Source organism: Mesoplodon mirus, assembly GCF_964341445.2.
Source record: "Mesoplodon mirus genome assembly, chromosome: 1".
Taxonomy (NCBI): Eukaryota; Metazoa; Chordata; class Mammalia; order Artiodactyla; family Ziphiidae; genus Mesoplodon; species Mesoplodon mirus.
Window position 1 is genome coordinate 26416294 of NC_138976.1, and position 21587 is coordinate 26437880.

The 21587-nt window shown below is 38.1% G+C and overlaps 1 long non-coding RNA gene across 4 annotated transcripts in view; it reads right to left on the bottom strand.

Moving 5' to 3' along the window:
* Positions 1-21587, bottom strand: part of LOC309803486 — a 565063-nt gene that overhangs the window by 493852 nt on the left and 49624 nt on the right. The window lies entirely within an intron of this gene.

Here is a 21587-nt window from a genome sequence, read left to right on the forward strand (position 1 = left end):
CCAAATAATAAAATTTATATTTTTTACTATTCATTATTATTTATTATTATTACTGATCCCCAGTAAAGAGATTTATGGTCTTATAACTGCACACAATTTTATAATTCAATAAGTATTTTCATATTGGCCACAACGAAGAAAAGTTTCATTTCCTCTTTGACTGAGACTGACTCCCACAACTAAATAAAGGTCAGTGGTCACTATTCCAGTAATTCTTTTTTTTTAACGTGCTTCAGAAAGCAGAGATCTAAAGTGTATTTCCAAAAGCGTTTTAAGATTCACTTTAAGAGGGGGATGTAGTAGGCAGCTTTGGACCTGAATCCTTTCTGGAGAGAGCATCTCACCTGCTTTCCATGGAACACCCTGTAGGACAAACTGCAAGGTGTTTAAGTCAAAGGAATGTCCAAAAGCCCAAAACGAACTTCACACATATCACTTTGTTTTCTATTTGATTCAAAAGAGAACTGGAACTAAGTGGAAGTGTCATTATACTTACAGTGCTGTAAACTCAAAAGGGTCTTGGAGTTTCAATAATTTAACAGCACTAGAATGTACATTTCATGAGGGGAGGCACCTCGACTCTTGCTCATTGCAGATTTTTCCGGCATTTGGCACAGTGTCTGCCATATAATATGCGCCTAATAAATACTTGTGTAATAAATGAATAAACTCCCTTCATTACACTGATGAGGAAATTGGAGGCCAAAGCAGTCAGATGACCTAACCAAGGTCACAGAGTAACTTTGAAGCTGTCCCAGCACTTAGAACTTCAGTCTGTAACCCCTCGTTTGGTATCATTTGTGCTGATTTCAACAGAAGCAAATGCAGATGCTGAGGTGGGGACAGAAGTGAATGAAAAGTGAAAATAAAATAGAAGCCTGGAGACTATTATCAAACACCTCATCAGAAGCCAAAAATAAAGTTTATATAAGATTGGAAAAGGAGTACACCAAAAAAAATTTTTAATTAAAAACTCTTCCAAGAATAAACAAACAAAACTCCCACCTTGCCTGATTGATAGCCACAACAATTACAGAGATTTTTAAAAAATAGTTTTTCATAATAGAAAATTAGCCCATTTAAGGAAAACAAGGAAGCCCACAAAACATAGCAGGTTAGCCATAAACTGAAAACTAGACCAAATATAATTTGAAAAGTACTTTGAGAAGGACTCCAAAGGCAATAAAACCCTTTTTATACACATTTTTTAAGTGGGCTGAAGAATCTACGTAACAATTTAATGATCAGCATCTAAAAGAGGTACACTCAGGGAAAAAGATCAGACAGCAGTTGAGTAAATGAATCATTTTTCTTGGTCTTCATGGGAAAAAAAATGCTAGAGGGGAGATTCATGCATCATAAATGACGTTTGAAACATACAAGTCAGTTCTACTATAGCAAATAGTGAAAATTCTTACCAAAATGCAGCTAACCATCATCAAGTAGAGAAAAACAGGCAGAAAACATTGTCTACTTCTATTTAAAACTAGCTTATCCATACTGGAAGAAAACATACATTTCTGACTAATCACTTTATTCCATTATCTCATTTAAACTTCAAAATAATATGAGGATATAGGTATTACCCCTACAGATAAACAGACTGAAGTTTAGATAGGTTAAGTAATTTGTCCTATTTAACACAGCAAATAAGAGCCTGGATATGAACCAAGGCTGGTCAAACTTCTATATCAAGATTTTAACCACGACATCACACTGCCTTACTCTTACCCCTTCTTTCTTTTTTTTTCCCCCTTTGAATATAGCTGAATTGGTTTGCCCAAATCTCACCATGATATAAGACATTAAACAGCCAGGTTTCTAAATATGTGCAAGGAGGAACCTTGTCATATTTGACTTTGTGTCTCCAAAACCTAACCATTGCTTAGCACAAGGTAAATGTTCAGTAGGTATTTGATAAATTGAAATGAGTTGGATAAATGTAATGTATATTGTAGTACCATAGCAAATTTCTGACAAGAAACACAGTTGGTTATGTCTGGGTTCACAAAGCCTATACTTTAAAAATTGAGACTTAAAGGACTGCAACAGATAAAGGTTAGATTTTCCTACAATCAATACGTTGGCTCTGACATAAAGAAACAACCACTGTAGGGACTTCCCTGGTGGTCCAGTGGTTAGGAGTCCACCCTTCCATTGCAGGGGGCATGGGTTTGATCCCTGACCGGGAAACTAAGATCCCACGTGCTATGCAGTCAAAAAAATAAAATAAAAATATAAAATAAAATAAACATAGATGTATTCCAAAAAAAAGAAAAAGAAAAAGAAACAGCCACTGTAGTTGTAGGTATCAGCGGATCACAGAAAATCAGTGCATTAGGCAGAGTTTCATGTTGCAAACAATAAGATTGACATTGGCTACTAGAAAAAGAAAAAAAGAATTCACTGAAAACTACTGGGTAATTCACAGAATCAACACAAAGACGGAAGAACTAGGCTCAAAATATAAGCAGAAACCAGGAAAATATAGGTAACCAGAACCACTGACAAGGTCACATGCCAGGAATAGCCTGGTTAGGTGCTCAGCCATAACCACTGAACTTTGGGTGGCACAGCTGGATTGCCACCACCTACAGCTTAGGGAACTCTGCTAAAACTGCTGACACAGTCATCACTGGACTGGACACTAGATGCCACAGCCACCACCACCACCACCACAAGAAACGCTAAACTGTCCCTGCTTCTTTAGGTAACTCACTGCAGATTCAAATTCTTGGGCAGGAGACTATGGCTGAAGTTAGCCAGTCTAAACTTAAGCTGCAAGGGAGAAAAAAATAACTGGCTTTTTTGGCCTCCGCCATGGGTGGGCTCTGCTTCTCCCCAAGTCTACACAAGATTCCACAAACACAGAAAGTGAATTTGAATGCTGGGTGACCACAATAAAAAAGATGTATTTACTACAAAATTACAACCTGAGAATCTTCTAGCTAAGGGGGTCTCCAAAATCTAGTAACGACCTCCAGGTTAATCCTGTTTAGGAAGTGGAATGCATTCCTAGAAAAGGGACCATGATTTTATCAGCACTGTAGAGGGACATTACCGCAGGGGTTGCATGAAGGCACATTTCGTACGTCAGAGATTGACAATTATGGTTTCATTCTCTTCAAAGTCCCTGAACTTATGACATGCCTGAGGCCATAATTTCTTACCACACCTATTCAGACATTTGTCGATTACTTCCTCCTAGGCTACGGTGAGGCTTCTGAAACACTTCATAATGACCATCAGTGATGATGGTTACATTTACTAAGTGCCCAGAGCTGTGCTAAGAGCTTTACAGGTACTAAGTCATTTTATTCTCACAATTACCCTATGAAGTAGGTACTATGATTACACTCATTTTATGGATCAAGAAAGTGAGGCAGAGAGGTCACTTGCACAAGGACACACAGCAGTAAAGCAGCAGGGCCATGGCTGGAACCAGGCAGGCTGGCTGTAGAACCTGTCCTCTTCACCACCTCCCTTTGAGAGGATTTCCAGCAAGCCCTACTGGACTGCTGGCTTATACAATTTATTTCCTTGATCAGATCAGCCACTACAGAGAATTAGCATTTTACACATCCAGCATAGTACTTTTGTGGCACCTTCAACACTTCTACTTGCACACCTTTATCAACCCTTATGGATCAAACCTACTTACCAGAAGGAAACAATGTTGAAAAGGGAAATCATAATAGAAAGAACAAGCAAACAGGGTGATGAGTCCCACTCACCAGCTCTGGCTGACTGTGAGCTTTGGATGGATCTCAATCTGCTGCATTTGAACTATGCAGTTAAGATAACTACACAGTCAGCCAACCACATCCACGGGTTTTGCATCCGCAGATAAACCAACTTTGGATCAAAAATATTCAAAAAAAATTCCAGAAAGTTCCAAAAAGCAAAACTTGAATTTGTTGCACACCAGCAACTATTTACATAGCATTTACATTGTATTTTTTATATAACTGAAATAATTTTTAATTGAAACAGTTACCAGCTCCAGTTGAAATCACAGCAGTTTCTTAAAGCTATAATGATCTGTCAACTGAAAGAAGTATAATTATTAGCCTATAATTTGCTTGTATACAAGGGAAAACAATCAAGATTGTTTTCATGTCCTCTTAACACACCAAAAACAGGATTTAGATACAAAAAATAAAAAATAGAGAGAGAGAGAAGAAAAACCACAGTTTGGGAATAGTAAACTTTGTTTTCCTTTCTTTGGCAAGCTATTTATTACCTGTCAGTAAACAAGGAAGCCAGGTGGGGTACGCAGCCTTGGATACCTTGGTATCCAAGCCTTGGTGGGGCATCTGGATCATCAAGGAAAATAATTCTGGTTACTCAACAGTCCTTCAAAATCTTTAGGCATTTAAACTGTGACATCTTCAAGACAGGGTGTCTCTACCGTGTCTATTTGTGCCTTCCTTCTGCACCTCCACCTCCATTAGGCCAGGTCTCAGCATCTCCCTCACTAGAATCTCTCAGATCCTTAACAGATGTAGAAATAAAGTTGCTGATAATAAATTTTTTCAAAAGCAAGTTGGAGCATGATAAACTGATCTTAAAATTCTGAAGAGAAGATGTACAAGTATAGCCTTGAAATTTTGGGGGGCTTATCATTTACTGAGAAGGGTGTTTTCAAATATCTTTGATTTGAATTTGTGTATTCTTTTATTTTTATTTATTTATTTATTTATTTTTGCGGTACGCGGGCCTCTCACTGTTGTGGCCTCTCCCGTTGCGGAGCACAGGCTCCAGACGCGCAGGCTCAGCGGCCATGGCTCACGGGCCTAGCCGCTCCGCGGCATGTGGGGTCTTCCCAGACTGGGGCACGAACCCATGTCCCCTGCATCGGCAGGCGGATTCTCAACCACTGCGCCACCAGGGAAGCCCTGTGTATTCTTTTAGTTATGTCATTCTTTGTTTTATACATTTTCAGGCTGTTATGTGCATATAAATTTAGATTTATATACCTTCCTTGTTAACTAAAACTTTTAACATTATGAGGTGTTCCTCCTTGTATTTACAACTATTTACATAGAATTTACATGGTACTAGGTATTATAAGTAACCTAGAGATGATTTAAAGTATATGGGAGGATATGCAAAAGTTATATGCAAATACTAAACCATTTTCTATAAGGGACTTGAGCATCTGCAGATTTTGGTATCCATGGGGGGGTTCCTGGAACCAATTCCCCCTTTTTTTTTTTGCTTTATTTTTTTTTTATTAGTTTCTGCTTTATAACAAAGTGAATCAGTCATACCAATTCCCCTTGATACTGAGGGACGACTGTAGTACCATAGTGCTAAGTGCTGTAATGAACGTATATACATTTCTTTCCATTGCACTTTGTCGCCTGGGTGTCCTTGCCCTGAACCCATTCATTTCAGGGCTAGGAAATCTCAGGGTCATCCCCCTGCCACATGCCCACAACTTCCAGGCAAACTTCAGCTTCTGAATCTTAGTTACCTTCTTTCAGAAAATGGCCATCTGTCCTCAGTTTAAAGAACAAAAATGTTCCATCCATGATCCCTCTCCATTATATTATGTAACAGACAGGGCTCAAACAGGAAAACAGAGCCACTCTAAGTACTTAAAGAAGAGGGAAGGCAATGAAATGAATTGGTTATACAAGTGACAGATGAGCCGATAAACCAGAGGACAGTGAAGCAACTCAGAGCTTAGCAACAAAAGGAAGCCACTACCACCCCTGGGTGAAGGGACAAAAGAAAGAGGTGGTGACACTGGAGACTGGGATGTAAGCTCTCCTAGGCAAATGTGAAAACCCCTGGTCTGTGTAAACATTTCTATAAAACAACACTTATCACTTCCCCACATTCTAAATCAGTGCTTATAATCTTCTGACAATGTTTTTTTTCCCCCTAGATTATCTGAACTTCAGAGTTCAAACCCCAGGTCTTTCCACTTTTTTCTAGACAAGATTCTGGTCTTCTGTCTTCTAGAGAACAAATTTTGACCAGCCTTAGATGTGAATCAGCCCTCCTGACCAATCTTCTAGCTCTTCTTAAATCATCTCACTTGTTCTACCTGATTTTCTAATGACATTGTTAACTCGGCAAAAGTGTTATCAATACAAGTCATCTAACATCTTAAGGACATTAATAAAATGATATTAACAAAATGCATGGAACAGATTATATAGAGGAAGGATGAGAAAAGTTGTAACTCTTTAGGTTGCAAGGTAACAGAAACCCAGCTTAAATTCAATTAGGCAAAAGGAGGAATATATTGGTTTGGGTGCTACAAGAAGGGCAGGACTACAGCTGGACCACAGAGACAGAGACTTGAATATATGCAACCTTGGAACCAGAAACTTGAGTCCCACCAGGATTTTCTACCTCATCATTGCTTTTTTCTGCAAGTTTATTTTATTCATTTAAACTAGCTGCAAGCATATGATGAGGAAAATGGCTGCCAGCAGCTACCATACTTCATCTCGGCTTTACAGCCAGAGAAGAACAGCCCATACTTTCAGTAGTCCCTAGTTCAAAAACCCAAATGATTAGTTCTGACCACCCATTAGCCATCAACTGTGACCAGGTGCAAGGTCTGTAAGAACATAGCAGCTCACATTCAAATCAACTGCTTAGAGTGAAAAAAGGAGTATGTCCCAGAAAGGGTGGATGATGTTCCCAGAAGAAAAGGGAAACCTGGTGGGCAGACAAAATAACAGACATTCACTACAAATAGTATAACCTGAGCCCCAAAATACCTATTCCGGTGAAGGAAGAGAAAGAAGCCAAAGGGAAGAGAAAGATTGAGGGAAAACACTTAACATGTGATGATGAGAGCAAAAGCTTATTTATGTAGAAAGATTTCTTTCCACTGCCTTCTTCTAGATAAGATTTTTAGATATGTAATATTAGTCCTAACATGTCCCAGCTCCTCACTTCCCATACCTAACAAAGCACCCAGTGCAATACAGACCAAATCCTAATCCCCTTAATCCAGTCTATTCTTATGCTTCTTCTCCTCAACTAATATGCCAAAATACCACACAAGATTTTGTGTAGTCTAACAAGCTCAACCTCCCACTTTCTGACAAAATTATAAGTAAGTAAAAAGATGGAAGTTAGTCACAACTTTAAAACTCATTATTTGCTTAAAACAAAAATAACTACCTTAAAGATGGGTTGCATTTATTCTTCAGCGACACCAGCATATCATAAATGATTTGGAGGAAAATAGTTGTATCAACCAGGAATTTGATTTTTAAAATCAAAATCAAAAATTTGAATTTGTAGGAACAGTTGAATCAAACAGGAATTAGGTTGGTATTTTGGCTAAAATTTGGTAATCTATCCTACTCTTAAGTGGTTAGACTAAATTTTAATCCAAAATAAATCTATTCTGGATAGATTTATTGCATTGTATTTCTCCTGTATTGTAAATCCTCAATAAATGCTTATTATATAAGTAATACAGCACCCATAGGCACAGAAAGAAAGAAAAACTTAACTCTTCCTTTAGGGAGGAGGTCAATAAGAGCATCATGAGCTCACTAAGGGGATGGAGTAAGTAAAGGAATTGTAGATAAAGGAAGAGTATGTGCAAAAACAGAGGTCTGAAGAAGCAGGAGAATGCCAATTAGTTAACTATTAGAAGAATGGAGAATACAAATGGGAGAGTGGTGAGAGAGGCAATAAAAAAAGTAGGCAGAGCTTGAATCATAAAGGGTTTTATAGTTCATGTTAACTAATTAGATGTTCATTCTGAAAACATGGGAAGACTGAAGATTTTTTAGTTGGGAATGGGTGAGGGAGAAGAAAAATGACCATATTTGCAGTTTTTACATTTTATAATAATCTTGCTGAAAGCACTGAGGAGATAAAATGAAGAGATCTGGGCCAGAAGCTAAGGAGAACCATTATAGGTGAATATTATATTAATTCATGGGGTAAATAATGAATGGTCCAAATTGAGACATTCCAAAATATTTCATCAAAAGAAATAATAGGATTTGAATCTTGGAAATGAGGGAAAGGGCAGAGACTAGAAGTACCTTCAAGTTCCCAGCTGAATATGTTGGTGCCACAATCCAAGATCAAGAATATAGAAGGAGAATGTTTGTAAGGGGGCAATAATGAGCCCAGTTTAGGACATAGTATGTTTCCTGTGGTAGGTCCAGGAGAAGCTGCCCAGGAAGCAGTCAAAGTTGTATGTCTATCATCTGGGACAGAGGCCTGAGCTAGAGAAAGAGATTTGAAACTACGAGAAGAAAGGTGGTAATTCAAGCCATGCAATTGGATGAAATAATCTAGGGGAGTGTGCAGAATAAAAAAGAGGAGTCCCTAGGACAGAAGCCTGGATTGTATCCAACTTGTTTTTACTTTAGCCTATTTCTCAATTAGAAAATACTCTGGTTTATAAAAATTAAAAATATAAGAAAAATTGCACTTTAGCTGAAAATTGGCATAAGACATAAAGGGACAATTTTTATATGAAAAATATAAATAGCTAAACATTAAATATATGTATATACATATATATGTGTGTGTATATATATCTATATATAGATATAGATATATATACACACACACACATATACACACAGTAGAAGATACGGTTGATTCACTTAGAGGGGGGTAATGACCTTCCACAGAGCAACCCCCTCCAAGGACCTTGAGTGGAAATATTCTGCTTTCAGCTCAAGTGGGTAATGGGTATAGGAATAGACAGACGGCATAACTCACACAGATATTTTTCTTGAAGACCAAGGGCTAACTTCTTGTACTAGTTCTTTGATAGCTAGAGAGTGTCCTGAAGGCCCTTCTGAATGGCCCGCATTTTGCCCAGGTCATGGAAGACATCCATGATATGAGAGCTGCAGTGAATTGAAGGGAATTAGCAGGGCTGCAAGTAACGGCTACTATGGAACTGAATGCCATAAAGAGTAACAGAAACTCTGGCATGAGAATTCTATGGCAGTAAGAAAGGTAGGTCCCCAAACTTCCTGTGGACTGATATCAGTGGCTTCAATGACGGGTAGAATTGTTTACATTATATAGTTGTAACATTTGGGTATGGACATAAAGCCAACCACTCTTTTACTAACATGATATACCTCTCTGACTTGGAAAATCTCTGAAGGGAAAAATGAGTCTCACCCTTGAGTTCTCAAATACACATTTTTCATAGTTGACTTTGAGATACTATAAGAGGCTTGTAAAAACTATCCAAAGAAGGGACTTTTGTGACAGTAAATCATAGAAGTATATCATGTCACCCAAAAAGACTGATTCCTCAGTCCCAGCAGTCATCCAAGATGTTGTTCAATGGGTGTTGGAAGATGGCCAAGGAGTGCAGATGCCAAACAGCCTTGCAATATATTCAGACTCATCAAAATATGCCTGGAAGGATAGTGTTTACTTGCCATTTCTCCAAAAAACAAAGTTATAACTGCCCTGGCTGTCAAATTTCAGAAAGATTTATTCCCCGTGTTCAGGAAGATCAATGATAATAATAATAATAACTACTATTTATTGGGTACCTATCATGTGCCAGGCCCTATGCTAAGAACTGTACATATGTTAGTTCATTTAATTCTCACAATAGCCTTATGGTGGATAAATAATGTTTATAGCGACTTCTTCTAGGTCACATAGTTAGAAAGTGGTAGAGCCAGAAGTCAAACCCAGATCTTATTGATTCCAGTGCCTGTCTGTGGTGGTCTTTGCTTTATGCTATATTGCCTCTTCTACTGAGAGCTGGTACAGGCTGTGTATATGAGCATGCTAAAGTGACAGTTGTCATTCTAGAAAAATTAAACACCACTCTTTTTCTCATTAAAGAGAACCAAGATAGCTCCTGCAGGAGGTGTAGAAAGCTGATAAATCCACCACCATAAGTGTTGTCATACTCGAAAAGAACTTCAGCCTTGGGTTGAAAAGAAAGAACAGCTTTGGTTCTGTGGCAGTAGAAACACCAGTTCCAGCTCCACCATGTGCCATCTTAGTGATGGGCACAGAACATGGGGGCCAGGGTAGCTCTTCTGCCTTCCCATTTGAGAATTCTTACCTGTACATTGTAAAGTTGTTCAGAATCCCTGGCACAGAGGTAGCAAATGGGATGGCACAAGCCAGGTACCAAGGAAATCTTGATGGCAGAAATTTTTTTTTTTTACATCTTTATTGGAGTATAATTGCTTTACAATGGTGTGTTAGTTTCTGCTTTATAACAAAGTGAATCAGTTATACATATACATATGTTCCCATATCTCTTCCCTCTTGTGTCTCCCTCCCTCACACCCTCCCTATCCCACCCCTCTAGGTGGTCACAAAGCACCGAGCTGATCTCCCTGTGCTATGCGGCTGCTTCCCACTAGCTATCTATTTTACGTTTGGTAGTGTATATATGTCCATGGATGGCAGAAATTTGAAGTGAACTAAAAGGTGTCTGGAGCAGATTTAGTGGGGAGTTAAAGTAACTTGAGATCCAGTGAAAAGTAGCTCCTAGGCAATCTTGGCTTACACTTCAGACGGTTTAAGAGGGGCATTCTTTTTAGAATGTGGCCCAATAAGGACATCCATGGACAGTGTCCAAGTTTTTGAGTCAGATAGGGAGACTGACCTGCCAAACCAAGTCTTCTTCCACAGAACCACCCAATACTTCATCATAGAAGCCAGATTCTTTAGCTAGGAATACCTCTGAAATGCAGAAAACCCCTTCCTAAACTGAAACCTAAGAGGTAGTAAGGGTCAGAGGCCAGCTGTCTCCCTGTGGGGTTATGAGTATGGACTGCCAACAGCTGTGGACAGACACACACGCACGCGCGTGCGCGCTTAGGGATAGGTATATCACAGGCTTTGATTCTACCCCAAGGACAAGTTCTACCAATTCAGAAAAGTGTTAAAGGTTTTAGTACCAGTTCAGTGTGAAGGGCTCTTCTGAGGCCTCCTTGGAATTCAACCAATAAAACTGAGTCATTCCATTCCATCTCCTGGGCAAGAGGCCAAAACGATCACTGACCCCACTTCACGCTGAAGCCTATGGACATCACTGATGGCATTCCCATCTGCTGTCGCAGCAGGATAAATTGTAACCAACAATCACAACACGCTTTGAAAACACAAAACTTCCATCTTTTTCTAAAATCGTTTTTAGTTTCTACAACCAAAAAAAAGTGTCTAGAGAATTTCTAGTCAGGAGTATTCTGCCTTTTGCTGTGGCAATTCTGTCTGTTCTGTCTGTGGCTATTAAAATTACACAGGAAAATGACAGAAAAATCGTGATGTGATCAACTTTATCAGGCTCCCTGATGGTGACTACTGAAATTCAATATGAAGTTATTATTTGATCCTGTCCACAAAGACAAATAAGAATATTACTTCATTACTACCTTTAAGGGAATTCAACCTTTCTTGGAGCTCTGCTGAAAAACACAAGTCCTCAGAAATTCAGTCTCATCTTTAAGAAGATTTATAGAAACTTAAGGGACTAAGTCTTGAGATCTGGAATAAATTAAATAAATTTTAAAACATTTTAAATAATGTTCTCGTTCCATTGCTTAAGATGATTGATTACTTCTGAATGTATCATACTTTTCCAGACTACCTTCTACAACTGTAGCCTTCACACTGAAAACTGGTCTTTCATTGTAGAATGGGCACCAAGACAACTGAGTTTCTTTTAGATAATAAGTTAATTAGCAGTCATTTTGTATAAATCAAACATTTAAATATTTATATGCAAAATCAGAATTATTTAGAATTTTGAAAAAATATTCTTATCCAGCACCGACACTATAGTTTAAGGAATATTCCTGAATCACTTCCTGTGACTCACTAACCAGCTATCACACTTGTTCAACATACATAAGCACTGATCTTTTATTGGGTCAATTTTATATTTTTTCCAGAGTTAGACAGATTTCAGATTTAACCAATTCCCTAAATTAACCTTATAATCAATTGTCACATCTCTTTTCATGAAGAAAGAAGGGGTGGGGGTTGGAACTCCAACAGATCCATGAGTAAGTTGTTTGGAATTAAATTCTTTATTTGTAAAATAGTGTGGGTGGGGGAAGGAGGAACTCTTTGAAATTCTTTGAGTACTACTACTTGAAATAGTTTTAATTTTCTTCATTCATCTCTCACCTCCTTGTCCTTATTTGTCTCATTATTACCACTCAAAAATCCTCTCATTCACCTATTATTAATTCCCTGTTCCATTCCCTTTAGTGGCCTTTCAAAAACTTTCTCTTCCTCTCTGTTCCTAAAATCCCCAATCACAAGACTCTACTTCTAGCCTATTAATATTCTGAGAAAATAGAATACAGCTGAGGTATTTTTCTTGTTACTTCCTTTCTCTTCCTCTCTGAACTCCTTTGTATTGTAAACTGTATTCCTCCTTTTAATCTTTGGCTCCAGGATGAAATGTCTCTCCTTCTGATAAGGTTATCCTCTTCACCTTTACACTTGATCCCAAACCTCCCACCGTTTCCTTACTTCTTTGCTCCTTCACTTCTCCTCCTTGAATTTTTTAATCTCTCCTGACCAGTCATGTCTTATTCTGACTACTCAGATAGACCTAGTCTTTAAAAATAAACAAACAAAATTCTTTTCTTGACCTTGCCTTTTCCCCCAGGTTTCCTCCTCTTAGCATCTCATCAATACCCAAATTATTAGAAGAGTGGTCTACATTTGCTTCCTACTTTTCTTCACTAGCCCTTACTCTCAAATACCTTCTAAGATCACAATGACCTCCTACACATCAAATCCAACTTCATTCCCTAAAGCTTTTGTAGTATTTAACACCGTGGATGACTCTGAATCTCCTGAAACCCTTTCTCCCCTTGGTTTTCTGATCCTGTACTATCCTGTTTCTCCTAAGAACATCCTGGCCATGCCTCCCCCTTGTTCTTCCTTCTCCTGCCCTCTGACACCAGGTATTCCCCACGGTTTTACCCTTGGACCTCCTCTTTACATCCCCTTACTCTATCCTTTGATAATCTAGTTATTTGAGGCTCTTTTGACATCTGGGTCTCCAGTCCAAAAGCTCTCTCTCAAGCTGCTCCACACATATGTCTCTACCTGACAATCTCATTCATAACACTAGGAGCACCTCAAAGGCATAAACCATGTTTTATACATTCTTGAACTTCAATCCCCCACCTCCACCATCAGTGCCAGGAACAGGGTAGTAGGAACTCAATAAAACTTATTTAAGCTGAACTAAACAGTACTTCCCATCAACACCTGAAACTGAACAGACACAAAACTAAACAGCTATCTGGGCCTCCACAACCCAAAACAAGCCAGCCTCCTAACTTCCCTATTTCCCTTAATCACATTACCCACTTCTAACCTCCAAGCCGTAAGATCTCAGCTCCAACTCTGACATGTTCTTTCTCCTTGCCCCCTACAGCCAATAAATTACCATGTGTTAGTGACTCTTCCTTTGTTATGTTTTTATATCTGTCTACTCATTTACCTTCTATCATACCTTCAATCCAAGGCCTTAGTTACCTCCTACATATCTTATTGTAATAGCTTTCCAAATCAGTTTCTCCATCTCTCTTACATACTCCTTCTAGATTAATCTTCAGTTAACACACTTCTAATGACACTACTCTGCATCTCAAAAACAGTTAATATGTATCCCTGGCCTAGAAAATTAAAAACGTGTTGCCCTAGCATCCAAAGTTCTTCATAATATGGCCCCCAAAATACCTATATGCTTAGAAAGACTAGAGGTCTACTCAAGTTATCTCAAGAAAAGAAAATATTTCAAAGGATACTCACTGATCAACTGAGAGTTGTCAGAAAACAAGAAAGCTCTAACACTCAACCACTCTTTCTATCAGTGTCTCTGCTTCTCTTTTCAGTTTCCCTTCTCTCTATTGCCCTGCTTCCTCTGGTTATTCAGTTTCCATTCCCTCATAGTCTCAGCTAGCACAATATGACCACTCCCAATACCTTCTGAACCTTGGCAACTCTCAACATGTCCTTGCAGTTTCTGTTCCCACTGCTAATTGGTTCAATCTCTTGATTTCCCAGTTCCAAATCCTACAGAGTCCAGATGGCCTAGTCCACCTTTTCATGCTGGATCACAGATATGCCACAGAACAACCTATAGATTGTCTACACTTGGATCAGATGCCCATCAATTCCAGTCAGATATGAACTAGTCACATGGGGGATGCGCAGGCCAGCAGGTTCAGAGACACCTTGGGACACCTTGGGAGCAAGGCTGTGGGCAGAGAAGATTCCTTTTCTGATACAAATTAAATTAAAAAGATAAAACCAGGGGCTTCCTTGGTGGTGCAGTGCTTAAGAATCCGCCTGCCAATGCAGGGAACATGGGTTCGAGCCTTGGTCCGGGAAGATCCCACATGCTGCGGAGCAACTAAGCCCGTGTGCCACAACTACTGAGCCTGCGCTCTACAGCCTGAGAGCCACAATTACTGAGCCCACGTGCCACAACTACTGAAGCCTGCACCCCTAGAGCCTGTGCTCTACAACAAGAAAAGCCTCTACAATGAAAAGCCTGAGCACCACAACGAAGATTAGCCCCCGCTCACCGCAACTAGAGAAAGCCTGCTTGCAGCAACTAAGACCTAACGTAGCCAAAAATAAATAAATTTATATGTTAAAAAAAAGATAAAACCAGCAGTAAAATTCAGATATAAAAATATAACAGAGGGACTTCCCTGGTGGTCCAGTGGTTAAGACTACGTGCTCCCAATGCAAGGCCCAGTTTCGATTCCTGGTCAGGAAACTAGATCCTGCACGCTGCAACTAAGAGCCCGCATGCCACAGCAAAGATCCCGTGTGCTGCAACTAAGACCCAGTGCAGCCAAATAAATAAATAAATAAATAAATATTTTAAAAATATATATGTGTATATATAACAGATACGCAGGTTGGCTTAAATTCAAACAATTCTTATAAATTTTAGGTAGAAAAACAATCCATTTTGTATATACCATTGTCTATAAAGACCTTAAAATTTATAATTTTGTGAATTCTTATTGAGAACCCTCTGTAAACAAAGTATGTGACTAGCTGCTATAGGATGTACTAAGAAATATTCTTTTTATTCTTTCTAAATAATAATAAAGAAAACAAATAATGTCAACAGTAGAAAAAGTCTCTCCACATGACTCAGAATGTGAGAAAACTGCCTCTGCATAAAAGATCAAGTTTTCTCTCAAAAAAAATTAAAAATAGAGAAAATTAAGATACTAATTCCATAAGGTAAAGTTTAAAAGAACAGTGAATTTTTCCTCAGAAAAACTCTTCCACTTTTTCACATACCACAGAATATGCTATAGGCAGGCCTCACCAAAATATATGTCAGAAAACTGGAAAAATAAAAGGAAAATTAGGATAGTGGGAATAACTTAAGTGTTAGAAGTCTTAATTCTCAGGCAACTTCCTCACAGATCTTGCTATGTGTCCTTGATAAATGTTTAGTTCTTCTTAGTTCATTTTATTACAAGACCAGGGATTTTCTCAAACCTCAGGCTATTAGTACCTTTGGAAGAAATCATCATAATGGCACCAGACCTGAATTATTCCCCCTCTTTATACAACTGATTTGCAGGGCACTTGTAAAGTAAATAGTGAATCAGGTGAGTCGCCACTGGCAAAGGTTGTTAAGTCTCTGTTTCCGTCATATCACCTCCAACTAGTACTCAAAATGGAGCTATTACACTCAGACTCCTGTCTCTTGTTCCCTCCTCACAACCTCTTTCTACCCTCCACCGCTTCTCCACTCCACATTTCTCCTTTAACCTCTCCCTCTCACTCTCTACTTCTTTCCTTCCTCAAACTTCATTTCTGGGTTTTCCCTCTCTCTCTCCTACTACTCTCCTGCCTCTTCCATCCACATAAAAGAACTAAGGTGAAGAAGGAGTATGTTTCTTGTTCTTCCTCTGCTTCCCTACTTGAAGAACTACAAATTCTACCTCTAGGTAATAGAAGTCTGGTAACAAAGACATCTAACAAAATGCCAGCTAACATTTTAAGTATACTTCAGACGAAACCATTTGTAAGTTTATCAGAATTTCATGAATAATTTTCTCTTTGCATTTGAGTGGTAGTCCATTTGGGTATATTTATTTTGATTTTAAATGGTAAGCTAAATGTATGTTCTCATTTTCTACATTTATTATACTCCCTTTAAAATGTTTTGCCTGATGACCATCATGTAACTTCAGCATCCACTCACATAGTGCCTCCTTCCCCAATCTTTACCAAAATTTATCCCTCTCTCCCAAATAGTGGGTATTTGGTGAACATTCCCTCTCCTAGTCCGAGCCTCTGAACTGATCAACAGGGGTCTCTGTGCCAAAGAGTATACAGTATAATGTTCGTTCCTTGGGAGCAGCTGCATCCAAATATCATATTGAGAAAAGTTCAAGTGTACACAGTACTTGAACCTCTGAACTCTGAAAAATGTGGCTTACAATCCCAACAAATCTGGCTTTTGGAATGGACATTCCAATTTCCAGTCAGAATGAAGATATTACAAGAAAAGCCTGGAAGGAGAGGATGAGATTTGTCTATCTGATGAATACATCGACTAAGAAATGGAAGAAGATGCCAGAAATAGCTGGCTAAAAAGTAATACGTAAAGCATTTAGATTGGACAAGCAAGTCTTTGCAGACAATCTAAATTTCAAAAAAGTACGTTCAAAATTATGCTTAAAGCATAATAAATCCCCCAAATACCACCTTAAAACAGTCATATAAATTAGGATGGTGCCCACAGGTCTAGGATTAAGGCAAAACCTATTGGCCAATATTTGCTGGTGCACCAAACTGCTGAACAGACATAGCACATAAGTACATAAGAACCAGAACAGCTAGGTCAAATGGCTCTCACTCAACACAGTTTTCCTAATTCTCCTGTAGTGTCATGGGCTAATGAATTCATAATCAATGAAAAAACTTACTACAAGCCTGCTATATGCTAAGCTTTGTGCTAGGGAATTTAGGGTACCCCTCTGCCCTACATGATGAACAAAATATCAAAATTCTAAATAAAGACAGGATTAGTATTGCCTCAGGCTCCAATGCGGCTTGGCATAGTACTGTTATTGATTCTGCCTTTGTTTAAAATTTTGACATTTTGTTCATCATGGATTTTTCTCATTAATATTTTTTAAATTGCATTAAAATGTTACTTAATCTTGATTACTGACTTTTTGGTGCCCCTTTAAATTTTGCACCTTAGGCAACTTCCTCACTCTCCTCATCCTAGTTCTGGCCCTGTTCAGAGTTTACAAGCACACAAAGGCTTGGAAATTTCTTTTCTGAAAAGGGCCAGATAGTAAATATTTTAGGCTCTGTGGGCTATGTGTTTTCTGTTGCAACTACTCAACTCTGCAATTCTACAGCTAAAATATCACAGACAGTAGTTCTTAAAACAATGCTTGTGACTGTATTCCAATACAACTTTATTTACAAAAACAGGCTGCAGATCGTATTTGTCCCACAGGCTGGAGCTTGCTAACCCCTAATCTATACTAAATCCTCATTCAGTTGTCAATTCTAGAGAGTGATAAGTTGCTTCTAAATAGTTAAAACCCACCCTTTGAGTCAGTGGCTCTAATCTAACCAGTTTTGATCAAAATTTTTCTAATATGAACTAAATACGTCACTGCCTCCCTTTAAAAAAATTGATTTTTTATACATAAAAAAATTTAAAGAAAATTAAAATCACCCACAATCATACTATCTAACATTAGCCACTTTTACAACTTTGATGAATTGCCTTCAAGTCTTTTATATTTAAACATTTAATATTTTAATAAAGGGTATTGGGTAGGATAGGCCTGATTATGCTGTGGTAACAAATTAACCCCCAAATCCCAGTGGCCTAACTCAACTAAAACTTATTTCTCCCTCAAGCTACCTGTCCATCATGGGTCAGCAAGGACCTTTGTCCATCAAGGACCCAGGCTGATCAGGAAACTCCACCATCCTGTATTTGCATTTGGAACATATGACCTCTTCAGTCACCTTGGGAAAAAAGCAACAGCTGAAATCTTTTACACCACATCTTCTATACTTCAGCCCAGAAGTGACACATAACTTTTACCCACAGCCCACTGTCTGGAACAAGTTACATAGCTATAGGGGGAAGGATGGAAATGTCAAGGACATAAAATGAAATGTTTGGTGACCACCACTCTCCACATTAAAAATCACACACTATATAGAAGTTTATTCCTCTGTTTGCCCTTAAAATTATAAGCATTTTTCCACATCATTAAATCTCTTCATAAACATATAGATATGACCCTCTGTTACTTAGTCATTGTTTCACTATTATCAATAATGCTGTGTGCCAGGCACTTTCCTAAGTACTGAATACTTTATGTGCAATTTTCTCATTCAATTCTTACAACTAGTGTATGAGGAAGATACAACAGTATAACCACTTTATGGTTCTGAAAATGGAGGCCTAGTGAGTTTAAGTAAATTTCCAAGGCCACACAGTAAGTGGCAGATCCGGGACTCATACACAGAACTGTCAGACTTTCAAGCCCATGCTCTTAACCAATGAGTGTGAACTAAAGTACTGCGGTCCAAGTGTGAAACACAGCACTGCTGCACTGCATTATTGACCAGAAAGTGCATCATCACAGGAGTGGAAAAAGATGCATAAGACCATGAGGACCTGTTGTTACCAGTAACTTGTAGACAACAGAAACAATGACAGACGAGAATTGGAACCCAACAAAAGACTAATCAAATTTTCCAATTTTTTCTCTTTCTTTCTCTGAGAGGTATTTGGAAAGATGACTGGCCTCTTTGAACTCATTAAGGTCCCTAGATTCTTAGATCATTTTGGAGGGAGGGGGAACCCTAGAGCTACAATGGACTCCTGCTACTGTGGAAATTTGGAGCTTAGGAAGGTTTCAACTGCAAAAAATAGAAGAGGAGTAAACGTAAGAATCTTCTAAAAATTTAACTATATCTAATCTATCCTTACTTAGTATGTGTTCTCTACTTAAAGCAAGAATTAATATGTACAGGTTTCTGTTGTACAGGGTGTGTAGTATTTTTCATATATTCATACCTTGTCATAGTAATTCTACAAATTATAGTACTTACTATGTATTGTCCATATCTTAAAATTCTTAATGAACTAAATAAGTTATATTTTAAAAGCACTATCAATATAGTAATTAAATATTATCACCACAACTATATTTTAAGATGGCAATCTAAACCACATATCAAATAGATAAAGAAGATGTGGTATATACACACACACACACACACACACACACACACACACACAATGGAATATTATTCAGCCATAAAAAAGAATGAAATAATGCCATTTGCAGCAACATGGATGGACCTAGAGATTGTCATACTGAGTGAAGTAAGTCAGATAGAGAAAGACAAATATAATATGATATTGCTTACATGTGGAATTTTAAAAAATGGTACAAATGAATTTATTTACCAAACAGAAATAGAGTCGCAGATGTAGAAAACAAACTTATGGTTAACAGGGGAGATAGGAGGGGGAGGGATAAGTTGGGAGGTTGGGATTGACACATACACACTACTGTATATAAAATATTCAATAGATAACTAATAAGAACCTACTGTATAGCACAGGGAACTCTACTCAAAATTCTGTAATGACCTATATGGGAAAATAATCTAAAAAAGAGTGGATATATGTATATGTATAACTGATTCACTTTGGTGTACAGCAGAAACTAACACAGCATTGTAAATCAACTATTCTCCAAAAAAAGTTAAAAAAACACACACACACACAAACTTAAGCATGCCTAGTCTGTTCAGGTTGCTATAACAAAAAATACCATAGACTGGTGGCCAAAACAACATTCATTTATCACAGTTCTGAAGGCTGGAAGTCCAAGATCAAGGCACTAGCAGATTCAATGTCAGGTGGGGACCTGCTTCCTGGTTCATAAAAGCCGTCTTCTCATATATCCTCACTTGGTGAAAAGAGGGAGAGAAAGCTCTCTGGGGTACCTATATAAGGGAACTGAACCCATTCATGAGGGCTCCATTCTCATGACCTAATTACTTCCTGAAGGCCCCACCTCCTAATGCCATCACAATGGAAGTTATGATTTCATCATATGAATATTGGGGAGACACGAACATTTGGTCCTTAACACATGTCAAGTTTTGTTTTAGTAATAAGTCCATTCTCAGTTACTGTGGAGCAGAAAGAGAAATTTCTAATGGTCACGTTTTATTTATTTAGAAGTTGTATTTTTGTTTCCTCTGGCTGCCAAAACAAATTACCACAAACTTGGATGGCTTAAAACAGCAGAGGTTTATTGTCCCACAGCTCTGGAGGTTAGACGTTCAAATCAAGGTGTCAACAGAGCTATGTGCTATCTGAAGGTTCTAGGGAAGGTTCTTTCATTGCCTCTTCCTAGTGTCAAGTGGTTGCTGGCAATCTTTGTCACTCTATGGTTGGTAGACGCATCACTCCGACGTCTGCCTCCATTGTCATATGGTATTCTTCCTGTCTCTGTGTCCAGATTTCCCTCTTCTAATATGGACACCAGTCAGTGGACTGGAATTCGTCCTAATCTAATATGACCTCACCTTAAATTGATTACACCTGCAAAGACCCTATTTCCAAATAAGGTTACATTCATAGGTACCTGAATTTTAACATATCTTTTGGGGGGACACAATTCAACCCACAACAGAAGGCATAAATATGTTTTCATGTCTTCCTTAGGGGTGTAGGTAAAGACAGCAGAAAGAGAAGAATTACTCTCCACCAACTCTGGTAGAAGACTCTGTGTTGAGTTTTGATAAATTTTTACCAACAGACCCACATTCAGATACTCTATCATAGGGTTAAATACACAGAGTTTCAATTCTTGAATGGGTTTTGGGGAGCAAAACCGGATACATATACCCCATATATAACATTGTTCACCGATCAATCAATAAAAGGGCTCCCAGTTCAAACAAACTACCTTAAAAACAAAATTTGACAACCAACCCATCTGAAAGTTAGGAACTTCTTATAATTTTTACCAGTACTCATTTTTCTCTCTTTTTTCTAAGGACAAGGGCTCTGTTATTTGATATATATTATTTGTAAATGCTGTTGGAACTTACAATAATCCATGCACTAAATGGTTAACAACCAATATTAACAGACAATGACAATGATGATGATGATGATAATTATGATGCTGTAGATCATGATAGCAATAAATCTAAACTTACATTTCTAAGAACACAGTAGCCTTCTGTTTTTTATCATAAGAAGTAAAATTTTTAAGTAGATAACTGCATTCAAGTATTTATTATTTCTTACATAATAAGTACAGATAAAGATCTGGAGCTTATGTTAAAAATAAAAAATTAACCAAAGCTCAAAATAAATATATTCAGTAGGGAACAATAGTCTTGTAACAATGTAGGCTTTCGCAGAGCACCTTGGAGTGATGAATCATTGTACTTGATGATCTTAAACTAGTTTACATATAATTAGAGAGGCACGGAAGTTAGGGAGCTGGTATTGTTGTTTTACACAGAAAGCTAGCACCAGACATCTAATAAGAATTCAGAGGTTTGTATTC